Here is a 13,307-nt window from a genome sequence, read left to right on the forward strand (position 1 = left end):
AGACAAAATAGCACCATTTTTTATTGTAAATCTGGGTTAAGGGACATGAGGGGCAGGAGTGGAAAGGGAGGAAGAAACAGATGCAAAGCCATGCAGTAAGAAAAATACCCAGGCTTGGCTCCTAATGAATTTTAATAGCATCTTTGCTCCAAGAGAACTTCACAAAGAGAAGTACATCTCCAAGGCAATTTGGAAATCAGTTTTGAAAATGTTTTTCTTCCAACCTGTCACTGTAAGATTAGGAAACAAAGGAGTCTGTGCATATAAGGAGGGAAGAGAAGGGTAAGAATGCAAATAGCTGCTGCTGGAGGAGATGGGGTAGAGACAGCCTCTCTCCGGATCGTGAGTGGGAGCATGGAGGAACATGGTCATCAAATTGTGTTGAGCAGTTGGAGAGATGGTCCAATGGGTAAGAGTGTTTGCTGTGCTGTGTGCTGGGAGTTTAGAGCTCCCATCCTCCACATAAAAATAGCACAGGCCTGGTTGCATGCACCTGTAATTGTGCAGTGGAGACAAATGGAGCCTGGAAGCTCCCTGCCCAGCCAGCAGAGCCAAAATTATGAATTTCAGCTTTAGTAAGAAAACCTGTCGAAAGGGAATAAGTCTTTCTTTGGTTTTCATGTATGAATCCTTACCACCCAACACACACATGTTCAGACACACTCACACACATAATCAAACTGATACTTAGAAAAGTAGTTGGTTAATTGGACCCAAACATTTAACCGGGTGTGGGAGTAGATCAATCCAAGATGCAGGTTGTGGAACTGGAGATCACCCCTACAGGAAAGGGTGAAAATACAATTTAATCAGGGGGTTGCTAACCCAGAACACTGTGTTAAACATCCTCCATGGAACAGTTGGATGCTCTGTTTGTTTTTTGTTTATTTTTTAAAGGAGAATAAAAGCAGAAGTTGGCAAACAAACCTTTAATTGATCCCTAAGTTTAATACATTTGGAGACTTTTGGGCTCTGTACAACTGTATCCAGTGGTTTAGTAATTTAATGTCTGGCTCTGACTACCCACTTCTGAAGGATGGCATTGAGCTTTAATGAGAAGATGAAAAAACAAACTTGGAAGATGATGGCTGATTACATTGAACAAACAGCAGAGACAAACTGACCTCAGCCACTTTGGCTAGAGACCCTGCAGTGCCTAATGGGAAAATCTTTTGATGACTATAGTGACGATGTATGCAGAGCTGTTGTTAATGCTACAGCTAGAGATGATAAGACAGTGACTTGGACCATGGAATGTGAAAATAGAGAAGTAGTCACACACATAGGGAGGGTATACAAGGAAAGGTAGGGACTGCCTCCAAACACAGCTATCGGTCATCAGCCCCATGCACACTCAAAGAGTGGGCCCACTATTAAAAATAGGTCTGTTGTCTAAGAGAACACTTCCAGAGTATTCTCATAGGACACTGGTCAAAATTTGGGAACTGAACCAAACTCTCATCAAAGCAGAGTGAACTGCATTGAAGTTTGATTCCATCTCAATGTGGTGAAGACATAAGAGACGTCTCATTCAACTTTGTCTTATATGTCTGTGTCCATTCTTTTCTTCTTGAATGTCCATTATCCCAGTCAAAGAATTACAGTACACGTCATCCCCAGAATCCACAAATGTGTTCCTGGTCCACTTGGCAACAGCAGACTAGAATTAACATTACACATGTTTGCCTTCCCACAATACTGGAAAAAGCACTTACATTTTTATTACCACAGCAGGAAAAGACCCGTTTCTGTTCTACTCTATTCGGAAGCAATTTTTGGTGGTGAATACATGAATACAGTTTTCTAACAATCTGTTTCCTTTGTAACAGGCCCCTAGACCTTAATAGGCCCCCAGATGTTATCACAACTGACACCATGATGTTATTCCATTCAAGGCCTTGGAACCCAGCACACAGGCAATAAGAACAAAGACCTAATCCATCAACGTCCATAGATCTGGGAAAATCTCTAAATGTACCAACCTTGCTTTTTTGCTTCTGTGATTCCAATTCTAGCTAACTGTTCTTACTTATTAGCTGAGGTGTGTCAAACCAGGATATGTTTTTTGTGCTTAAAAGCCCACCCTGAGAAAAGCTCAGGACGGGACTCGGGTCCTGAACATCTAGCATAGTTGTTGACCAGCTAGTTAAAGACTTTCTATTGGCTTGAACTTGTGTCTGAGTGGTCTTCTTTGGTGAATGCCTCACACCACCTTTCACAGCATTTTCCCTGGCTGTAGTCTTGCTGATGGCTGCTTAGTTATAATTTGCTCCCTCCTCGATAACATCAGTGATTCTGATTTCAATTTTTACTTTTGTTTTGATATTTTTTCCTCATGTAACACTTGTGGGGGATCCAGGATTATAACAGAAAGGTGGAATAAACATTAAATATGTGCATTCTGTGACAGGTTTTTGTGAGTGCAAAGCTTTGCTACAAATCTATGCATTTCATTCAAATCAGTGATCTATTTGTGTGATTTCCTAAACATAATTGTGGAGTATTAAAAAAAAAATGCAACACCATAATTACATCCCTAACTAGAATTGGTACACCTGTTCTTGCATCTTTTTTTTGTTTTGTTTTGGGTTTTTGTTTTTTGTTTTTGTTTTTCCAAGACTGGGTTTCTCTGTGTAGCTTTGGTACCTGTCCTAGATCTCGCTCTGTAGACCAGGCTGACCGCGAACTCACAGAGATCCGCCTGGCTCTGTCTCCCGAGTGCTGGGATTAAAGGCGTGGGCCACCAGCGCCTGGCTGTGTTTTTGCATCTTTAAACTGGGATTTTAGCATTTTTGTACTCGGTTACTTTAATTTGGTTAGAAATGGTTCAAGCAGAACAGTGGGTCCCATTCACATGAAAACAGTGTACAAACCCAGTGAGTGTGTGCAGTGAACTGTCTTTTAGAAAACTGGATTTCTCTGTTTCTCCACATCTGTGGAAGGAATCCGTACTCTAGTGCACCGCAGCCTCTTCTCTTCTTGTACTATCTTTCCACGGACAGCCCAAGTTTGGAGCATTAGTTTAGTATTATGTCTATTAAATATTTTAATAAATTGAATAGGTAGCTCATATATTAAAACCATTTAACCATCTCAGATTTGGAGAGGATTTGAAGGTGACCCTCTGGCCAACTCTTCTTTATTTTTATTTTTATTTTTATTTTTTGTGCACAATATAACCAATTATTCATTTTTGACCATTTTCTTTCTTTTCTAACCTCCCTACCCCACCTAACTTCATGTTTTCTCTCTCTCTCTCACTTTCTCTAAGACAAAACAAAAACCAGGAAAAAACAAACAATGAATAAGACAAAAAAATTATCAAAACAAAAAGCACATTAAAAACATGGAGTCTGCTTTGTGTCGGCATAGAGCCTGCCTGGGCATGTGCTTGATAGACCCAGAGAGACACTCTGAGAAAAATGAGTTCTCTTTCCAGGCAGGGATCAGCTGCAAATAGCTTCTTGGTTAAGGATGGGACTCTGTGGCCACTTCCCATTCTCAGCCCAGCACACTCTTTGACATGTACACTGGGCCAAGACTTGCCACAAATCTTGAGGATCCCAAAATGATTAAGACACAATCCCTTTCATGAAAGAGCTGGCATCTCCAACCTGCAAGTCTAGTCAGAACAGCAAGAGAAACAGTGGCAAGGAACAGGGGAGATAATCCAGTCAGTAAGAAGAGCTCTTGCTGCCGGTGTGCAAGGACTTGAGTCTGGGTCTCTGTCAACCATGTCACAGCCAGGCACGGCCATTCACATCTGTAATCCCAGTGTCTGGGCACAAGGGTGATGGAGACAGGAGGATCCTTGGGGGGTATCAGGGGGTTGCTGGGCAGTCAAAAAATGACAAGCTCTGGGCTCATCCAGAGATCCTGTTTCGAGGAGGTAAGGCAGAGAATGAGAGTCTCTCTCTCTCTCTCTCTCTCTCTCTCTCTCTCTCTCTCTCTCTCTCTCTCTCACACACACACACACACACACACACACACACACACACACACACACACAGTGGTGACAAGGATACAAGATACGGTGTTTCTGAGGCATGTGCAGAAACTACTGAAAACTGGAAAGAAGAATGTTGATTTCTCCCTGGACCCATGGAAAAACCACATGAGAGATTTGTAGTTGTTGGGGGAGATAAGGTTAGAGAAGGTTTCAGAGTCAAAGAGGAGTCCTTTCTGAGGCTCTAGTATCACCAGATTGTTCTTTTGAAGGTATTGATGGAGTGAGGAGACTAGGAGGTGAATGGGGTAGAGTTAAGTAGACATCCCCAGGCTTCTGATTTGCAACCAAACACCAATAAATAAATAAGTAAATGGTCCCTATTACAAGGTTATTGAAGATTCAAATTTTTGCTTTATGTTTTAAAAATCCATTTTATTGTCAACAGAATGATTTGTCTGAAAACAGCACCACAGAATCTGAGCATTGGAAAGTACCTCAGAGAGTATGTCTGGGGGGAAAGGGGTAAGAACAGACTCATCCTTTGTACAGCCGGGACTAAACTCAGAATCCAGTTTTTGTTGCCTTTTTCCATTATCTTGCTTCACACACACAATCCACCCCTTTCAGGCTATACTTACACTCTCCCCAGGGTGCTAGATAATGTTGTCTATTTAGACTATTTTCATTTTTACATCATTTTCCCATGAAGATTTTGTTGTTTCCTCTTTCAGACATGACATGAGGACCTCAGGCTGGCCTGATCCCCATGGCACCTTAAAAGACAGTGTTCCCCAGGGAGAGGCAACGCTGGGGATGAGTGGTCTCAGAGGCTGCATTCCCATCAGCCCTGGGCTATCTTAGAAAAGCTGGAATACAAGCAAGGTTCATTCTTTGCGGAGGAAAACATTCACGATTGCAGCCGGCACGGCTTCTTCTGATGCCATTTACAAACATTGCGGTTTGAATCTGTTCACAGAAAAATTAATTGTCGGTTTTGAATGTTATTGCAGAAGAAGCCCAATCAGTTTCTTAGTGTACCATTCTGGGAAAATCTGACCATCTACAAGATTCTATTTCAGATGGTCTCCAGGAAACAGCTTATTAAAAGCATGCCCTTTCCGGGAGTGGCTTAAGCAGGCAAAGCTCTTTCCCTTTCAGTCCCCAAGACAATGCAGGCATTGTACGAAGACAGAAGAAAATGTGTCCATATGTATGTGGTTTAGGAAAGCTCAAGGTGCCCAACTGTAAAACGTTTCTCTCCTCACTGACACTTCTGACCTGCCCTCATATGTTTCTCTATGACTTAGACCTCACAGTCCCTAACCAAAGCTTACCTACCGAAGAATGCAAACTGACTCCCACTCACAGAGATCCTCCTGCCTCTGCCTCCCGAGTACTGGGATTAAAGGCATGAGCCACCACCGCCCAGCTGATTATTACATTTTAAGTGATAGTTAGTCAATGTATTTTCTAACCTCCTTTTATAGATAGAAAGGTAAAACTTAACAGTGTCCCGACTGCCTCCCTGCTGGCTGCAGCTCCCACCCATGGACCGAAGCAGGTACTGGGGGAAGTGCTTATTCCCACTTATCTAAACAAGTATCCAAATCTGGAGGGAAAGATTACAGGCATGCTGCTGGGAATGGACAATTCTGAGCTGCTCCACACGCTGGGTCTCTGTGTTCCAAGGTGGATGAAGTTGTGGCAGATCTGCAGGCTCACGTGCCAAAAGAGAAGCCACCCAGAGTGTGGGCACAGTTGCCGCTGCTACCTCCTAGACAAGGGAAAATATGAGCCAAAGGCCAAATAACCCATCATGAGATTCGGCAAAGGTCTGAAGACTTCCTACGTTGTCTGTGCACTCAGCACCAAGAACCACAAATTGCAAGTTTCATAGGTTATTTTAAATCAAAAGGTAAATCATGAAGCACCTAAAAATTTTTTCAGTTATAAGATTATATTTTTAGGAGGCTATGATTTTGTTTTTCATAGTGTCCTGAAGCTTCCCAAGTTCAGAAATAGGCATATTTGGATTTGAATTAATATAAGTAAATTCTGTGCTCATTTATTTGTGATGTCTTCTTCCTATTTCCTCTTGTTTGTAGTCTACTATAGGATCATTGGTTGGTTTGCTTTAGTTATAACTTCTGTATAAATGTTCTCTTTTCTCACTAGCTTTCTGAAGAAAAAAGGCCTAGCCAGGCACTAATGGCACACACCTTTAATCCCAGCACTCAGGAGGCAGAGGCAGGCGGATCTCTGTGAACTTGAGACCAGCCTGGTCTACAGAGCAAGTTCCAGGACAGCCAAGGCTACACAGAGAAACCCTGTCTTGGGAAAAAGAAAAAGAAAAATGGCCTTACTACACTGAAACTATAGCCCATACTTAAAAGAACGAGACTTCAGTTAACCTGCTTCAATATTGTCACTAAGAAAACACACATTTGAAATTACCAAAAGTCCCAACTGTTTTCTTGACCTGGATGCATATCTTTCGTTGTCCTTATTGACTACAGCATGAGGTTTAAATATTGCCCATCCAATGGGCTAAACCATAAGACCCATAAGATAATGAATATCCTCAATTTTGTTCACAGATGCAGCCTAGTAAGTAGTCCTAGAAACCTGGGTGTTTCCTGCTGTATCTGTTTACTGGACCGAGTGACCACTAAAGCCAGAATGATGGGTAGACTGTGTGGGTCTCAGTACATGTATCTAAACATGAACGTATGAGGGAGGCAAAGATATGGACAGCAATTCAGTTGATGTGAATCTAAATCCTCCAATTCAGAATTTAACTTCTATAACTCACATTGGAATTCAAACACATATTTTGCCAGTGTGTAGCATTATGTGTGCTTTCCCTTCCCAAGCTGGAATCTAAGATTTCATGGTGAGTTTCCAAAGGCTCAATGTGCACTTTGAGGATGATGTTTGGACTTCATTCATCTATCCATCCCGGTCAATACTGTGGTGTCCTTTGGTCCTCTCCATAATGGCTTCTCTCGAGATCTTAGAATTCTGTCAGTCCATCCTTCATATACACATTGGTACAGGAATTTGAGTGCAGTTTTTCAGCCCTGTCTTGAAGTCTGTCTGTGGACCTCTTTGCCTAGATACTCTAAGGCACCCATTTCTCTCATAGGATACTTTTGTGTTTCTCAGGTTCTGTTTTAAAAGGTTGGTCCATCTTCTACTCTCCAGGCCCCTGCAGACCTGGACCCATCTTCCTAGGTGTGTTAGTTACTTTTCTCATACTGTGACCAAATGACTGACAATAAATGACATAAGCATGCTCGCTTCCACAGCACATAAACTAAAATTGGAACAATACAGAGAAGATTACCATGGCCCCTGGGCAAGGATGACTCGCAAATTCGTGAAGAGTTCCATATTAATAATTAAATAAATAAATAAATGACATAAGGAAGGAAGGAGTGATTTGGGCTCACGGTTTGAGAGCATCATCTGTCCTGCAGGGAAAGCAAGATGACAGGAGCGGCTTGTGGTCGTGGTGCCAGAAGGTCAGGATCCTTGATCACATCTGGGCAGATGAAGAATCAGGGAAAATTGAATACAGATACCCAGTCGCATCTCCCCTCTGTCTCCTCTCATTCAACTGGTAAATCCAGCCAGTGGGATTTGTGTCATCCATATCTGGTTGGTTTTTCACTCCCCAGTCAATCCTCTCTGGAAAAATCCTCACTGGTGCACCCTCATCAATAGGTATTCCATAATCTAGTCAAGTTGACAAAATTCATGTCACACTGGGACCATATAAGAGATGTAGAATGAGGGTCTTCTGTTTCCAAGGCCCAGAGAACTAAGTTCACATCAACTCCCTTCTGTATCTCCTTTTCTTCCCAGGCCTGGAGAAGTATTTTTCTAGTTAATGGGGTGAGGCTCACCTGACTTCTCACTTTGTCTACTTTCCAACTATTTCACATCTTCTTTGATTCTTTCTAGAAAGTTTTGGAAAACAAATCCAAGATCAAAAGACTCACAAGGCATTTTGGTCCTCACCAGAACGGTAAATAGAAACTACAAGCTTGTATAGAAGAACAAAATGGGAAGACCACGTGGGGTGATTTCTACTTCAAAAACATTTCATCATATTTCTTCTTGGTAAATCTTTGCATTCCTGTGGGATAAGAAGATATTTCTCATCTAATCATTTGATATCTTTCCAAAAGAGATTAGAACCTGGGGCTGTCTCAAATTAGGGTCTCAAGGGAAATAAGCTCCTTAAGCAAAGCAATCCAAATAAAAACAGCAAACTACTCACAGTAGAGCTAGCCATCTTGAGGTCACTTGACAGTAGTTGCTGAGGTTGACATGGTTAGTGATGGAAGCTGGGATGTTTAGGGTGGGGTGGGGAATTCTTGAGTCCATGGCATCTTGCTGAGGCATTTTCTTAACACCCGTACATAATGTCAATGTCGTAATAGTTATCTTGGTAACAGAACATGAATCCTTGTGCATTAGTGTGCCTGTCAGTATTCGTTCTGGTTCTGGGGGACGGGGGCACAAAACAATTTGACCACACAGCTTCTGTGACAGGCTTACTGGCAGGCAACATCCAGATCCAGGAAAAGCTATAAACTGACACCACCCAGGAATCTACCCAGGGATGGGGAACTACCTAACATCCCAAACACTGGAACTATTAGATAAGGTGGCCAGATGTACCTGAGTCTAGCATACACGATTTTTGTTTTACAGATACCCCTAGATAATTGTCAGCCAATCAAGGTCCCAAATCCTGGAAATCCCCTCACCTAAACCTCTGCGATGATAAAAACAAAAACAAAAACAAAACAAAACAAAACAAAACAACAACAACAACAACAAAACCTACCCTGCCTGGGCCCAGGGCTCTCTGCTCTGCTCTCACTGCTTGAAGATTATAAAGGATCTTTGCTTTTACATATGGGATTTGGTCTCTGTGGTGGTTTTTGTGGGGGTCCCCTCGATCTGGGCATAACAATTCTCAGGTAGTATTGTCATTGGAAAGCATAAGATGGTATCTAACTATTTGGCTTTTCTAGGATTCTGCCTTTGGTATCAAACAGTTGTCTCTGTTTCAAACACCACAGGGCTGGTGGGAAGGTATGGTACTTGGAGGCCCATCATCACCTCCAGTTTCTGCTGTGCAATATTCTTGTCCAGGTGTAACTGAGCTGAATTAGATATGTCAAGAGACAGATGATGATGCACATTTGTAATCCCAGTCCTCAGGAGATATAGGCATTGATAGTAAAATGGCGCTGGTTGTTGCGCTGGTTACCAACTGAAAAGTCACAGGCCATGGCAGAACCCAATGTTAGTTTTCAGAGCTTTATTAGGAGGGAAAATGGGTGTGGGAAAGGGGACCAGGCATGGTGAGAGAGAAAGATGGGGGAGGGTGTGGAACAAAGCATAGAGGAAACAGAAAAGAGGGTGGGGGTCTATGTCCAGCTTTTTAAGGCAGGGATCGAGTGACCACATGGCAGGTAGGTAGTTGCCAGTGCCCACTGATGACGTAAGATGCTGCGCATGTACAGGATCCTAACAGGCTTGAGAATCAGGAGTTCAAGGCAAGCCTCCGCTATGTAGTGAGTTTGAGGTCAGTCTGGGCTACACAAAGCCCTACTTCCAAATCAAAACAGAAATAATTATAGTAAATGGATAGACAGTGTGTCAAGAAGCTCCTACATTTACCATTGAGCAGTTGAGGAGAGTGCTGCCTGATGTATATACACAGGCCTTTTGTTGTCTTTAACACAAGCTGAGGGGAGTACATTCTTTGTTTCCACCAGTGGCTCCAGAGAAAGAACAACTTATCTAATCTTACAATTCACATTAAAACATTTTTTTGTTAAGCATTACAGACTTGGTCTCAAATGCATGTATGCTTCCAAGGGGTAAAATTTGATCACAGCAATGACTGTGTTATCCTGGCAAGAACTCAAGATCCATAGTCAGGAAATGAGGGCTGGGGTTCCAGTTCCCTCACTTTCAGGTCCAGTGATTTGGTGTGACAAATCCTGATTTAAATCTCATTTTCTTGGGATATAAAATTACATGAATAGTCATGTCTACCTCATCAGCTAGAAAGATTAAGTGAAATCTCATCTATGAATAACACTTTGTGATCTCTGAATTAAACGAAAGCCCATGTGTTCATTATTTACACTGTTCATCTGTAATTCCTAGACTCTCTGTGTGACTCACAGTCTTCAGTTTTCCCCAGACCTTGCCAAGGTCACCCGTGATTGCATAATGCAGATACCTACCCAACAATCTAATCTTCATCTCCTTGACCCAAAGTCCTTCCCCATCAGCAATCCAATGTTGCAGAATCTGGGCCTTGGAATAGCCTGACCTCTGTGATAGTAAAATCCAATAGTCTACAATCTGATCCCCATCTCCCCAGCCCCTACTTAAAGTGGTTCTAGTCCCCCAATGCAGCCAGGCTCCTTAACTTTATTACAACTTTGTTCTTAAGCCAAGCATGGTGGCTCATGCCCAGTGTCCCAATAATCAGGACGCTGAGGCAGAAGCATTGATGTAAGTTTGAGGCCAGCCTGGTTAGGTAGTCAATTGCAAGCCATCTTGAGTTGTAAGATGATGTGGCCACTGGTAGGACTCTCATGCTCTGGGGGATGGATGGCCCTTCATCCCTGTAGAGATGGATGAGTTGGGAGAAGAACATGTTGAAGGAATTATGATCAGGGATGGAGACTACATGATCATATTTTATTTTATACATAAAATTCTCCAAAGTAAAGAAAAATTAAAAATAATAACAAATAAGAATTTAAAAAACACCAGAGTGAATAAAGAGCTAAACAAATTAAAGAAATACTGAGTGTTCAGAAAGGGAGGATTCGTTCTTCAGCTTTTTCTTTTCCTCTCAGTCCATCACACTTCTGACAGTTCCAGAGTTTCTCTGTTTTTCCTACCCATCAGGGATCCACAGTGAATCTCTCACAAGCACTTTGAAGACTAGACTTTACCCCTCTGTGATTTCCCGTGTCCCTTCATGGCTGCTGACAACTCCATCTGCATCTTCTTCTCACCCACACCTTTGAATTGCAGTGCATTCTTCCATTCCTCCGGGGTGTTGGAAATCTGGCTCCTGACCCAGTGGTGTACCCTTGTGGTCTGACGAATCTTCATCCCTGCTCAGGTTTCTCTCATCTCTCAGATGGAGCTGGCTTGTATTTCATAATGCCTCACAATGCAAATTGCTAAGAATAAAGATGAATTCTTACTCTATACTCCCTGAAACATCACTGATGACCCACAGGTACCTTAGCTTTATGGGGAACGTACCATCTATCTCTAAGCCTACAGACTTACAATTTATTCAAATACACATTTATCCCTGTAATTTCTACATCCCTTTTCATTTTGCTTTTGTTAATATTTTGTATTGTTTTGTGTTCTTGAGACAGGGCTTCACTGTATAACCATGTTGGCCTCCAACTCAGGATCTGCCTGTCTCAACTTCCTGAGTGTTGGAATACAGGCATACACTACCACGTGCCACTGACTGTTTCTACTCACAGAGGGAGAAGGAAGGTTTTTCTTCTCCAGATTAGTGTTAGTTCCTTTTACATCTGATGATTTATTCCCATAAAGCAATTTTATACCTTCATTGTTGTCTTTAAAGACCTACTTACTTTCCTTACCCATTCCTTCCTTCTTTCTTCCTTCCGCTCTGATTGTGTTTCTGTTTCTGTCTCTGTCTCCCTATCTCTCTGTCTCTCTGTCTCTCTCTCTGTCTCTCTCTGTCTCTCTCTCTCTCTCAGAGCCTGGGCTGGGCTGGACTAAAACCAAGCTGGTTCTCATCCTCGTTGTTATGAGTGACATTTCTGACATCTTCCTCATCTAAACTTCCTATGGTTCTCTAGATAACTTAATTTTCTTATCTCTTAAAATCCCATTAAGGAAAAAAAATGTGTAAGTGACACTAAGTGCTTTGGTTGTAAAACTGTCAGGCTTATCTCTTTTTAAGAAAACAGTGGTTCTCCCAGACATAAACAATAACCTTCAAATTGGGAGTCTTGGTTTAACTGTGGTTATTATTCATCATCATTAAAACAAAAAACAAAACAAAACAAAAAAAACCTGGAAGCATGTAACACCAGAGCTAAGCAGCTTTTTCCTTATAACTAGAGTTTGTTGAGAACATTGAGGGTTACATCATACAGTACCTTCACTGTATGGATAAGGAAACAGAGGTCCCAAGAGTTAAAGTGACTTGATTAGGCCAGTATTGATAATGTATGTGTGTGTTTTATTCCCCATGTCTTTGATGCCCTGGTTTTGAGGTTTTGATACTGGAAAGACTGCCCTGTACAGTACTAGTTAAGTCTTAGAGAAAGCAAAGCACCCATATGCAGACTTCGGTATAGAAAGTCCAAACCACCATCTGTTTGTTTGGGCCCAGAATAGTCTTGAACTGAACTAGATTAGTCTGGAACTGAACTTGAGATCACCCTGCTTCTCACATGTTGGGATTACAAGGATATGCCAGCATACCAGTTCAACTCTGTGTTTCATCAGACCTTTACACCACTACTCCTGTAAGGCTCCTCAGCGCTAGGTTGTAGCTGCTAAGAACTACTGTTCCAGCTCACAGCCTTCAAAATGGATTCAGAGGATACGATCTTAAACTTTTGTACTATACCTAAGCTATCTGCCTGTTCCTTCCTGGAATAACCACAACACAGGCTCTGGAGCATTTTTCACTTTCTTCCTTCTGTTGCCTGACTGGTTAGGTGGCCCACAGACTGTGGCTTGAATTTCTAGCGATCTGGGAAGATAAACTTTCTGCTTGAAAACAGTTTGGTGTCTGCTCTGACCATGCTGGTTCAGGTACATTACAACAATAACATAGTTGTTAGTAGTAAGAGATACGGGGCTGGTACCTAAATGTCAGACAGGAAACCCTTCCTTCTTTTACTTTTACCATGCTCATACAACACCAACCACCTCCAGAGAGAGCTGAAGTCCAGGGATGTGTCTCTGAAGAGGACCAAGTGAGATCATAAAGATAACTGCTGCTGGAAAAAATTTAAATACAGCACAAATGTATAGTGACATATGGTGTTAATTACTATTCCCAGAAATATCCAAAGGAATATTCATTATATCTGTTGGTGATGTGCTTATGCTCACATGTGGAAGGAGGTTAACATGAAGTTGAGCTGGAGCTAGAGAAAGGATCCAAGGTTTGCTCACCTGGGTTTTGTGCTTTCCTAATGGGCATCTGTGGAAGCTTGGCCTAAGCAGGGTAACATTAGAGATTCAGTGGAAATGCTTAGCCTTGTGGTCAATGATTATAATCCCAGCATTGGTATTGGGGGTA

At 42.1% G+C, this 13,307-nt stretch overlaps 1 non-coding gene and 1 pseudogene across 1 annotated transcript; both read left to right on the forward strand.

Moving 5' to 3' along the window:
* The first annotated feature begins 288 nt into the window (after positions 1–288).
* On the forward strand, positions 289–1,396 carry LOC118593311 (annotated as a pseudogene).
* Positions 1,397–7,241: 5,845 nt separating this feature from the next.
* On the forward strand, positions 7,242–7,348 carry LOC118593607. The gene has a single exon (XR_004946275.1). It is a non-coding gene; the product is annotated as a U6 spliceosomal RNA (small nuclear RNA).
* Positions 7,349–13,307: the final 5,959 nt, after the last annotated feature.

Source organism: Onychomys torridus, chromosome 11, assembly GCF_903995425.1.
Source record: "Onychomys torridus chromosome 11, mOncTor1.1, whole genome shotgun sequence".
In the NCBI taxonomy this organism is placed as follows: Eukaryota; Metazoa; Chordata; class Mammalia; order Rodentia; family Cricetidae; genus Onychomys; species Onychomys torridus.